This window comes from Oryx dammah, unplaced genomic scaffold, assembly GCF_014754425.2.
Source record: "Oryx dammah isolate SB20612 unplaced genomic scaffold, SCBI_Odam_1.1 HiC_scaffold_1, whole genome shotgun sequence".
Taxonomy (NCBI): domain Eukaryota; kingdom Metazoa; phylum Chordata; class Mammalia; order Artiodactyla; family Bovidae; genus Oryx; species Oryx dammah.
Window position 1 is genome coordinate 41,355,618 of NW_024070185.1, and position 12,188 is coordinate 41,367,805.

The 12,188-nt window shown below is 40.7% G+C and overlaps 1 long non-coding RNA gene across 6 annotated transcripts in view; it reads left to right on the forward strand.

Moving 5' to 3' along the window:
* The window catches only part of LOC120867297, a 157,423-nt gene that overhangs the window by 142,657 nt on the left and 2,578 nt on the right, over window positions 1–12,188 (forward strand). For 4 of the 6 annotated variants that reach the window (XR_005721856.1, XR_005721852.1, XR_005721869.1 and 1 more), the window contains 4 exons: window positions 719–869; window positions 5,350–5,503; window positions 5,604–5,808; window positions 7,786–7,992. This is a non-coding gene — a long non-coding RNA (uncharacterized LOC120867297). The remainder of the gene's footprint in view (window positions 1–718; window positions 870–5,349; window positions 5,504–5,603; window positions 5,809–7,785; window positions 7,993–12,188) is intronic. The other 2 variants (XR_005721863.1, XR_005721866.1) reach the window with 2 other exon arrangements.

Here is a 12,188-nt window from a genome sequence, read left to right on the forward strand (position 1 = left end):
ATGAAGTGATGGGACCAGATGCCATGATCTTCGTTTTCTGAATGTTGAGCCTTAAGCCAACTTTTTCACTCTCCTCTTTCACTTTCATCAAGAGGCTTTTTAGTTCCTCTTCACTTTCTGCCATAAGGGTGGTCTGCACCCTCATCTGCATACTGAGGTTATTGATATTTCTCCTGGCAATCTTGATTCCAGCTTGTGCTTCTTTATAGTGATACTTTTACTTCAATACAACTCAGTAGTTTGAGGTTTCTGCCTTTCCACATTTGCATATCCATCCTCTGAGAGTAAGAAATCTGACCTTTATTATCCTTAAGAGCGTTACATATGTGATAAAATTCTTGTGTAAAAACAATCTTCTGTTTAGCACCGCTGCTGCCTACCCTGTGTTTGCCCTTCTCACAGCACTCAAGATCTAATCTACACCCATTTATTCCTGGCTCTAGATGCTGGCTTTGGGGCTGAATAAGTCAGAAAGGGAAGAGGGGTACGATGAGAATGAGAAGAAAGTAATTTTTCTTTTTTGGCTTATAACAGTGAATTATATTAATAGATTTTTACTAATATTGACTCACTCTTGCACTTTTGCAATGTGCCTTGCTTTGATTTTTTTCCACTCTTAAGATTTCTTAATGATTTGTTTTGCTGATCTGCAAAAGCCATGGCATGCTAAAAATTTTCTTAGGCATTCCTTTAATTTTATTTTTTTTTATTTCTACAGGGGAATACATGGCTTCCTCCTGACTTCTTTGCATTTTCCCAGTACCTTTGATTTTGGAAATACTATAAGAATGATGGCTGCATTTTTTCAGTGTTGGAAATTCCTGGTATGTCTCAGAAGGAAGCAATCACAGGATATCTACTTTTCAGTGGTGAATATGCCTCTCACAAAAGCCACACCATTATTTATAATACCCTAATTTTTTTCATAGAAACAGAACAGGGATTCTCAACATTTCCTGAAATTTCAAAAACTCAGAAAAAGCTTTCAAAAAAAAAAAAAAGAATATTCAACTAAATATTCATCTGTTAGCCCAGCACTGGAAGGGACCAGCCCTAAAGAATAACTGGTAAGTAAATCAATACCAATACCACTATCATTCATCTCCTTCATACCAGCCTAACCCAAAAGAATTTCTTGGCAGCCACAAGAAGGTTAATTGAAAAGATAAATCTACTCTGGGAAGCATTTGTATTTTAAGGAGAGATGGAATTGGGGAAGTGCCATGCTGACATCTATCATTCTACAAATCATAATTATTGTCAGTGACCTGAAACCTGGCGCATGTTATGATGGTTAAATAATGTCCGTAGTTTTGCTCTCCAGGAATGCTTTTGTCCCCGACCTGATCATTATCATGCTTCTTGGGTCTTTAAGGCCTAAAATACATAAGCTGCTTATATTTATCTGGGTAGCTGGTTAATTTTGGTGGCAGCCACCTCGCAGGTAAGATTTTTCTTCCACTGACAGAAAACAAAGCCTGGAATCCTACCTTTTTTTTCTCTAAAGCATAGTTTTATTTTTTAATTGGAGTATAATTGCATTATAATGTTGTTTCTGCTGTACAATGAAGTGATTCAGCTATATGTATACATGGATCACCCCCCTCTTGGAACTCCCTCCCACCCACCTGAATCCTACCCATCATCACAGAGCACGAAGCTAAGAATCCTGTGCTTTAAAGCACGTGTATCTATCTTATACATGGTTTCATTATTTACACTTTTTTCCTCATCTCCTGCTAACCCTCCCACCCACCAGTCCTATTTAAAGGAAATATTTATTATGTATGTAGTTGCCATTGTTTAGTTGCTAAGTTGTGTTCAACTCTTCTGTGTCCCTATAGACTAAAGCTCACCAGGCTCCTCTGTCCGTGGGATTCTTCAGGCAAGAATACTGCCATGGGTTGCCATTTCCTTCTCTAGGGCATCTTCCTGACACAGGGATAGAATCCCTGTCTCCTGCACTGGCAGGTGGGTTCCTTATCACTAAGCCACCAGGCAAGCCCATTATGTATGAAGATTCCTCAGTGAAGATCTATATATGCCCATGTGTCTCTGTGCACATACATATATTTCCACAGTACATGTGTTTAGTTCTGTTTAATCACTCAGTCGTGTCTGATTCTTTGCGACCCCATGGACTGTAGCACACCAGGCCTTTCTGTCCATCACCAGCTCCCAGAGTTAGTAAACTCATGTCCCTTGAGTCGGTGATGCAATCCAACCATCTCATCCTCTGTCGTCCCCTTCTCCTCCTGCCCTCAGTCTTTCCCAGCATCAGGGTCTTTTCCAATCAGTCACTTCTTCACATCAGGTGGCCAAAGTATTGGTATTTCAGTTGCAACATCAGTCCTTCCAATGAGTATTCAGGACTGATTTCCTTTAGGATAGACTGGTTGGATCTCCTTGCAGTCCAAGGGACTCTCAAGAGTCTTCTCCAACACCACAGTTCAAAAGCATCAATATTCGGCACTCGGCTTTCTTTATAGTCCAACTCTCACATCCATACATGACTACTGGAAAAACCATACCCTTGATTAGATGGACCTTCAATGGCAGAGTAATGTCTCTGCTTTTTAATATACTGTTTAGGTTGGTCATAACTTTTCTTCTAAAGAGCAAGCGTCTTTTAATTTTGTGGCTGCAGTCACCATCTGTGGTGATTTTGGAGCCCCCCCAAATAAAGTCTGACACTGTTTTCACTGTTTCCTCAACTATATACCATGAAGTGATGGGACCCAGATGCCATGACCTTAGTTTTCTGAATGTTGAGCTTTAAGCCAACTTTTTCACTCTCCTCTTTCACTTTCATTAAGAGGCCCTTTAGTTCTTCACTTTCTGCCATAAGGGTGGTGTCATCTGCATATCTGACGTTATTGACATTTCTCTTGGAAATCTTGATTCCAATTTGTGCTTACTCCAGCCCAGTGTTTCTCATGATGTACTTTGCATGTAAGTTAAATCAACACCCTCTTCCAACAACACAAAAGAAGACTCTATACATGGACATCACCAGATGGTCAATACTGAAATCAGATTGATTATATTCTTTGCAACCAAAGATAGAGAAGCTCTATACAGCCAGCAAAAACAAGACTGGGAGCTGACTGTGGCTCAGATCATGAACTCCTGTTTGCAAAATTCAGACTTAAATTGAAGAAAGTGGAGAAAACCACTAGACCATTCAGGTATGACCTAAATCAAATCCCTTATGATCATACAGTGGATGTGAGCAATAGATTCAAGGCATTAGATCTGATAGAGTGCCTGATAAACTATGGATGGAGGTTTGTGACATTGTACAGGAGACAGGGATCAAGACCACCCCCAAGAAAAATGCAAAAAAACAAAATGGCTGTCCTAGGAGGCCTTACAAATAGCTGAGAAAAGAAGAGAAGCTAAATGCAAGTGAGAAAAGGAAAGATATACCCATTTGAACGCAGAGTTCCAAAGAATAGCAAGGAGACATAAGAAAGCCTTCCTCAGTGATCAATGCAAAGAAATACAGGAAAACAACGGAATGGGAAAGACTAGAGATCTCTTCAAGAAAATTAGAGATACTAAGGGAACATTTCATGCAAAGATGGGCTCAATAAAGAACAGAAATGGTATGGACCTAACAGAAGCAGAAGACATTAAGAAGAGATGGCAAGAATACACATAAGAACTATACAAAAAAGATCTTTACAACTCATATAATCATGATGGTATGATCACTCCCCTAGAACCAGGCATCCTGGAATGCGAAGTCAAGTGGGCCTTAGGAAGCATCACTACAAAAAAAGCTAGTGGAGGTGATGAAATTCCAGTTGAGCATTTCAAATCCTAAAAGATGATGCTGTGAAAGTGCTGCACTCAATATGCCAGCAAATTTGGAAAACTCAGCAGTGGCCACAGGACTGGAAAAGGTCAGTTTTCATTTCTAATCCCAAAGGCAATGCCAAAGAATACTCAAACTACCACACAACTGCACTCATCTCACACGCTAGTAAAGTAATGCCAAAAATCCCCCAAGCCAGGCTTCAACAGTATGTGAACCGTGAACTTCCAGATGTTCAAGCTGGTTTTAGAAAGGCAGATGAACCAGAGATCAAATTGCCAACAGTTGTTGGATTATCGAAAAAGCAAGAGTTTCACAAAAACATCTATTTCTGCTTTATTGATGATGCCAAAGCCTTTGACTGTGTGGATCACCACAAACTCTGGAAAATTGTTAAAGATATGGGAATACCGGACCACTTGACCTGCCTCTTGAGAAATCTGGCGCGGGTCAGGAAGCAACAGTTAGAACTGGACATGGAACAACAGACTGGTTCCAAATAGGGAAAGGAGTACGTCAAGGCTGTATATTGTTACCCTGCTTATTTAACTTATATGCAGAGTACATTATGAGAAAAGCTGGGCTGGTTGAAGCACAAGCTGGAATCAAGGTTGCCAGGAGCTTGTGGTGAAAACATTAATTAATTTGGTCATACAACAAATATTCATAGAGAGTCTTCCATGTGCTAGACACTTTCCTAAGTGCTGGAGGAGAATCAATTGAAAAGACAAACATGGTTTTTGCTGGTTTAAGAACAAGATTTAGTTTTCTAGAAACAAAAGCCCTGCTTTTTAATATTTGCCAATTTCAATCTCTCCATGTTCTATATTACCTGGCACATAAGAACTCAAGTGTGGCAATTATTATTCTTATCTTTATGTCCTGATCATAATTATCATCAGTATTATGTATGATAGTGCTTTAACAACATACTAAAAAGAAACCATCATCTCTGGGTGGCACCGGAGGATGTCCAAGATACATATTTATGAGTGAGTGAGTGTGTATGTGTAAAGGTAAAGAAAAGCAGAGAAGGGTCTGCAGGGATACACACTGGATTTGGTATGGTTACCTCAAAAAGATGTGATTGAGAAGAAGTTAACAAAATGGGACTTTTTCTTTACTAAAAATCTGTACAGTTGGAATTTTGAATCATGAGTATGAATTAATGTTATAATTTTTAAATAAATTTGCACTGTCCAAGTTGCACATGCAGGGCTGTCTCATATGATGTCAGTCCAACAGTGACCAAATACATAGTAGATAGACAAATAGCAGCTACCAGAATATATGACTCATTGTAGACAGAATCACTGTTAAATAGTTATTGTTTTCCCGATGAAAGTGACTTCAGCTGTTGATAGAAGATGAAATAGAATCAAGATACTTGATAAGTATTCCAGTTACTGCAAAACAAACCACTCCTGTGGCTTAATGATAGTGTTTATTTTGCTCAAAGATTTGCAGTTTGGGTGGGGTGGAGTCAGGGTGTGATAGGGACATTTTGTCTCTTTTCTACTGGACATTAGGTGGGGTGACTGGAAGGCGGAAGGCAGAATCATCTGAAGGGCACTCAGGTGTCTGGTAGCTGATGCTGTTGTCTGGGATGTGGCTGGGAAACCTCCATGTGGCCCTTCCTACGGCTGCTCATCTTTGCCTCAATATGGTGGCCAGGTTCCAAAGGTGAGTGTCCCAAGAGAGAGTTGGGTGGAAGCTGTGCCAATTTTTTTAACTTAACCTCCAAAGTCACAGAGATCACTTTCTCCACATTCTGTTCATCAAGGGAAAAAAGGAAAAATGAACTCTATCTCTTCATGGGCAAGTAGCAAGTTCTACAAGAGCACATGGGACTGAAAATACTAACGTAGCCATTTTTGGAAGATACAGCCTGGCCCAGTAAGTCGTCTCTTCACTGATGTGATCTGTACTACACAGCTGCAGAGCAAAGATGGAAAACAGCCCAGAGCTGCTTGGCTGCCCAGCTGAATGTGAGTATCACAACTTTACCTTTACTCTGAAAACCATATTCATGCATTGTGAGAGCTGTGAATTCTTATGTAAGGAACCAAAAGAATTTCAGTATTGTAGAAGGCAATGGCAACCCACTCCAGTACTCTTGCCTGGAAAATCCCATGGATGGAGGAGCCCAGTAGGCTGCAGTCCATGGAGTCACTAGGAGTCGGACACGACTGAGCGACTTCACTTACACTTTCATGCATTGGAGAAGGAAATGGCAACCCACTCCAGTATTCTTGCCTGGAGAATCCCAGGGACAGGGGAGCCTGGTGGGAGGCCGTCTATGGGCTCACACAGAGTCGGACACAACTGAAGCGACTTAGCAGCAGTAGCAGTATTATTCATGCTTAGCACATCCATGGTTTTTAAATCAGCTTTCCTGAGTACTGTCAAATTTATCATAGCCTAAAAGGCAGATTGACCCATTATAGGGACAGTTAAAGTCTGTTTTTATTGATTGGACTCAGGAAACTGGTGTATTATTTTTGCCTCTGAGCTTACTTCTCAAATACAACAAAAGAGCACAGAAAAGAGATTCATGAAAATGTATGGTTTGCAACACAATTTCAGATATTCTCCTTAAATGCACATCGGTGTTCTTATAACCTACCAGCCACACTTTATTCAAGGCTATGTTAAGTTTAATATGTGAAAAGTCAGATGCATTTATCATTTTTTATTACAGTTCATTAAGGATTCACTTGTATCCGTAGTGTCCTTGCTTCCCATTGTGGCATGCATGCAAGAAAACATATTAACAGTGGACTAATCACCAGGTATGTATAGATTACCCATAGAGTAACACTTAGAGAATTGTCAGAAAACAACCAATTAATGGAGCCTACTAGGTTCACATTTCCCTTTATTTTACGATATGAATTATTAGCCCCAAATCAGCAGTAAATTAGATCTTCAGGGATTTTAATTTTTAGGAACTCTATTACTATTAATTTTTATTTCTTTGAACATAACGACGTTCTTCTCTCATTTAAGAAGATGTAGTCATCATGTAACCAAAGTCTTTTAAACTAAGCTCTTTTGGTGATTGACATGTGAAAAATAAAAGAAAAACAGACTTTCACACTGCCTTTTAAAGTGTGAAAAAACAGTCTTTATTCACGGTTGGATAAATTAGTCAAAGTGAATTTTAACAAAGTTTTGCCCCCAAATATTTTCTTGTTTAGACTGAAGACAGCCATGAAACATTTCTGTTAAGCTCAGTCAACATTTCATTCTTTAGGAATTTGCTAGAGACTTAAACCTCTTTCCAGTCGTTTTTCTCCCATCACAATGCCAAAGTAGCAAAGAAAGTGAACTTGGTGCCTGTGCCTTCCCTGAAACTGACATCATAAATGGAATTCAGATATTGTGACCCCCAAATACTGATGTCTGTTGATGTGTCCTTGTAATGAACTGATATGCCCAGCACAGACAATTATTAAAACCATCAGTTAAGTCAGTAAACCTGATTGTCTTCAGTTCACCTAGGGGAGCCTTTGTAAAATACTGATTCTTGGACCCACTCTCCCAAAATGCTGGCTCACAGGCCATGAATGAAGCCAAGAAATCCATACTCTTCAAAAGTTCCTCTTATACTTCTGGGTGTTGGCCCAGGGTGGGATTGACTGAATGGGAATATTTGCTAACTTTTGAAGTAACTTTTGTAAGGTAAGATGTTCTGCCTTGATAGACTTTATATAGCTCAAAGTGATATTATGCTTGAATTTCTATCCTTATTACATTTTACAATAGGAATCCAGGCTTACCCTAAACTTTTATATATTTATAGTAGAAGCTACAGCTTTTAAGCAAAATGGGGAAAGAAATTCTGGTTCATAAATCTCATCATTATTTTCCTCTTCAGCTTTGTGTTTGAGCTGAAATGTATTATATATATAAATGTTATATATAATGATTACTTTCATTATTTGGTAAACTTTTTCTTCTAGATCCTTCAGGCCCCTCTAGTTGGAACTCTTGAAACAAAGGAACACCTATTAACAGTTAATTATGGTTAGAGGATATGAATGGGGTTGCCTCATAAAAGTGGAATTTTTTGGAGTGTAGAGCCACATAGGATACAAAAATATCCACAGATAGAGGAAACAGAAGAAACAGGCACAGATGCTTGAAGCTGCCTGGCACACTTCAGAATGGTGAGTAGCTCAGTGTAGCCCGGATACAAGATAAATGGAGATATCAGCAGCAGGGGTGGGGGCAAAGAATTCTATCTTGGTTCTATTTCCCATTGTCTGGAGTGGTTTTTTGAGGAAATACGTTAAGATGGGTTCTGAGCGTGCTTCTGGCCCTGAGGTTGATTTAATTGACTTCAGTCACTCAGTCATGTCCGATTCTTTGCAACCCCATGAATCACAGCACGCCAGGCCTCCCTGTCCATCACCAACTCCTGGAGGTCAATCAGACTCACGTCCATCAAGCCCGTGATGCCATCCAGCCATCTCATCCTCTGTCGTCCCCTTCTCCTCCTGCCCCCAATCCCTCCCAGCATCAGAGTCTTTTCCAATGAGTCAACTCTTTGCATGAGGTGGCCAAAGTACTGGAGTTTCAGCTTCAGCATGATTCCTTCCAAAGAAATCCCAGGTCTGGTCTCCTTCAGAATGGACTGGTTGGATCTCCTTGCAGTCCAAGGGACTCTCAAGAGTCTTCTCCAACACCAGTTCAAAAGCATCAAATCTTTGGTGCTCAGCCTTCTTCACAGTCCAACTCTCACATCCATACATGACCACTGGAAAAACCATAGCCTTGACTAGACGGACCTTTGTTGGCAAAGTAACGTCTCTGCTTTTGAATATGCTATCTAGGTTGGTCATAACTTTTCTTCCAAGGAGTAAGCATCTTTTAATTTCATGGCTGCAGTCACCATCTGCAGTGATTTTGGAGCCCAGAAAAATAAAGTCTGACACTGTTTCCACTGTTTCCCCATCTATTTCCCATGAAGTGATGGGACCAGATGCCATGATCTTCGTTTTCTGAATGTTGAGCTTTAAGCCAACTTTTTCACTCTCCTCTTTCATTTTCATCAAGAGGCTTTTTAGCTCCTCTTCACTTTCTGCCATAAGGGTGGTGTCATCTGCATATCTGAGGTTATTGATATTTCTCCCAGCAATCTTGATTCCAGCTTGTGTTTCTTCCAGCCCAGTGTTTCTCATGATGTACTCTGCATAGAAGTTAAATAAGCAGGGTGACAATATACAGCCTTGACATACTCCTTTTCCTATTTGGAACCAGTCTGTTGTTCCAAGTCCAGTTCTAACTGTTGCTTCCTGACCTGCATACAGATTTCTCAAGAGGCAGGTCAGGTGGTCTGGTATTCCCATCTCTCTCAGAATTTTCCACAGTTTATTGTGATCCACACAGTCAAAGGCTTTGGCATAGTCAATAAAGCAGAAATAGATGTTTTTCTGGAACTGTCTTGCTTTTTCCATGATCCAGCAGATGTTGGCAATTTGATCTCTGGTTCCTCTGCCTTTTCTAAAACCAGTTTGAACATCAGGAAGTTCACGGTTCACGTATTGCTAAAGCCTGGCTTGGAGAATTTTGAGCATTACTTTACTAGCGTGTGAGATGAGTGCAATTGTGCAGTAGTTTGAGCATTCTTTGGCATTGCCGTTCTTTGGGACTGGAATGAAAACTGACCTTTTCCAGTCCCGTGGTCACTGCTGAGTTTTCCAAATTTGTTGGCATATTGAGTGCAGCACTTTAACAGCATCATCTTTCAGGATTTGAAATAGCTCAACTGGAATTCCATCACCTCCACTAGCTTTGTTCATAGTGATTCTTTCTAAGGCCCACTTGACTTCACATTCCAGGATGTCTGGCTCTAGATGAGTGATCACACCATCGTGATTATCTTGGTCTTAAAGATGTTTTTTGTACAGTTCTTCTGTGTATTCTTGCCACCTCTTCTTAATAACTTTTGCTTCTGTTAGGTCCATACCATTTCTGTCATTTATTGAGCCCATCTTTGCATGAAATATTCCCTTGGTATCTCTAATTTTCTTGAAGAGATCTCTGGTCTTTCCCATTCTGTTGTTTTCTTCTGTTTTTTTTTTGCATTGATCGCTGAAGAAGGCTTTCTTATCTCTTCTTGCTATTCTCTGGAACTCTGCATTCAGATGCTTATATCTGTCCTTTTCTCCTTTGCTTTTTGCTTCTCTTCTTTTCACAGCTATTTTGTAAGGCCTCCCCAGACAGCCATTTTGCATTTTTGCATTTCTTTTCCATGGGGATGGTCTTGATCCCTGTCTCCTGTACAATGTCATGAACTTCCTTCCATAGTTCATCAGGCACTCTATCAGATCTAGTACCTTAAATCTATTTCTCACTTCCACTGTATAATCATAAGGGATTTGATTTAGGTCATACCTGAATGGTCTAGCGGTTTTCCCTACTTTCTTCAATTTAAGTCTGAATTTGGTAATAAGGAGTTGATGATCTGAGCCACAGTCAGCTCCTGGTCTTGTTTTTGTTGACTGTATAGAGCTTCTCCATCTTTGGCTGCAAAGAATATAATCAATCTGATTTCGATGTTGACCATCTGGTGATGTCCATGTGTAGAGTCTTCTCTTGTGTTGTTGGAAGAGGGTGTTTGCTATGACCAGTGCATTTTCTTGGCAAAACTCTATTAGTCTTTGCCCTGCTTCATTCCGTATTCCAAGGCCAAATTTGCCTGTTACTCCAGGTGTTTCTTGACTTCCTACTTTTGCATTCCAGTCCCCTATAATGAAAAGGACATCTTTTGGGGGTGTTAGTTCTAAAAGGTATTGTAGGTCTTCATAGAACCGTTCAAATTCAGCTTCTTCAGCATTACTGGTTGGGGCATAGGCTTGGATTACTGTGATATGAATGGTTTGCCTTGGAAACGAACAAAGATCATTCTATCGTTTTTGAGATTGCATCCAAGTACTGCATTTTGGACTCTCTTGTTGACCATGATGGCTTCTCTATTTCTTCTAAGGGATTCCTCCCCACAGTGGTAGATATAATGGTCATCTGAGTTAAATTCACCCATTCTAGTCCATTTTAGTTTGCTGATTCCTAGAATGCCGACGTTCACCCTTGCCATCTCGTTTGACCACTTCCAATTTGCCTTGATTCATGGACCTGATATTCCAGGTTCCTATGCAATATTGCTCTTTACAGCATCGGACCTTGCTTCTATCACCAGTCACATCCACAGCTGGGTATTGTTTTTGCTTTGGCTCCATCCCTTCATTCTTTCTGGAGTTATTTCTCCACTGATCTTCAGTAACTTATTGGGCACCTACTAACCTGGGGAGTTCCTCTTTCAGTATCCTATCATTTTGCCTTTTCATACTGTTCATGGGGTTCCAAGGCAAGAATACTGAAGTAGTTTGCCATTCCCTTCTCCAGTGGACCACATTCTGTCAGACCTCTCCACCATGACCCACACGTCTTGGGTTGCCCCACAGGCATGGCTTAGTTTCATTGAGTTAGACAAGGCTGCAGAATATCAGGGTATTTTCTAGTCTTAGTCTCCATGATGTAAAGTTTGGGTGTGTGTTCCTTTTTGCCTGTTTATCCTTTTATAAAATATTTTTAATTGGAGGATAATTCCTTTCCAGTTTTGTGTTCAGTTCAGTTCAGTCGCTCAGTCGTGTCCCACTCTTTGTGACCCCATGAATTGCAGCACGCCAGGCCTCCCTGTCCATCACCAACTCCCGGAGATCACTCAAACTCACGTCCATCAAGTCAGTGATGCCATCCAACCATCTCATCCCCTGTCGTCCCCTTCTCCTCCTGCCCCCAATCCCTCTCAGCATCAGAGTCTTTCCAATGAGTCAACTCTTCGCATGAGGTGGCCAAAGTACTGGGGTTTCAGCTTTAGCATCATTCCCTCCAAAGAAATTCCAGGGTTGATCTCCTTCAGAATGGACTGGTTGGATCTCCTTGCAGTCCAAGGGACTCTCAAGAGTCTTCTCCAACACCACAGTTCAAAAGCATCAATTCTTCGGTGTTCAGCCTTCTTCACAGTCCAACTCTCACATCCATACATGACTACTGGAAAAACCATAGCCTTGACTAGACGGACCTTTGTCGGCAAAGTAATATCTCTGCTTTTGAATATGCTATCTAGGTTGGTCATAACTTTTCTTCCAAGGAGTAAGCATCTTTTAATTTCATGGCTGCAGTCACCGTCTGCAGTGAATTTTGTGTTAGTTTCTGCCATATATCTCTGCTAGCCCCCGACCCCCGCTGTATTCTTGATCTTAGTGTTTTTCTTCCACAGTTCAGTTCAGTTCAGTTGCTTAGTTGTGTCCGACTTTGTGACCCCATGGGCTGCAGCACATCAGTCCTCCCTGTCCATCAC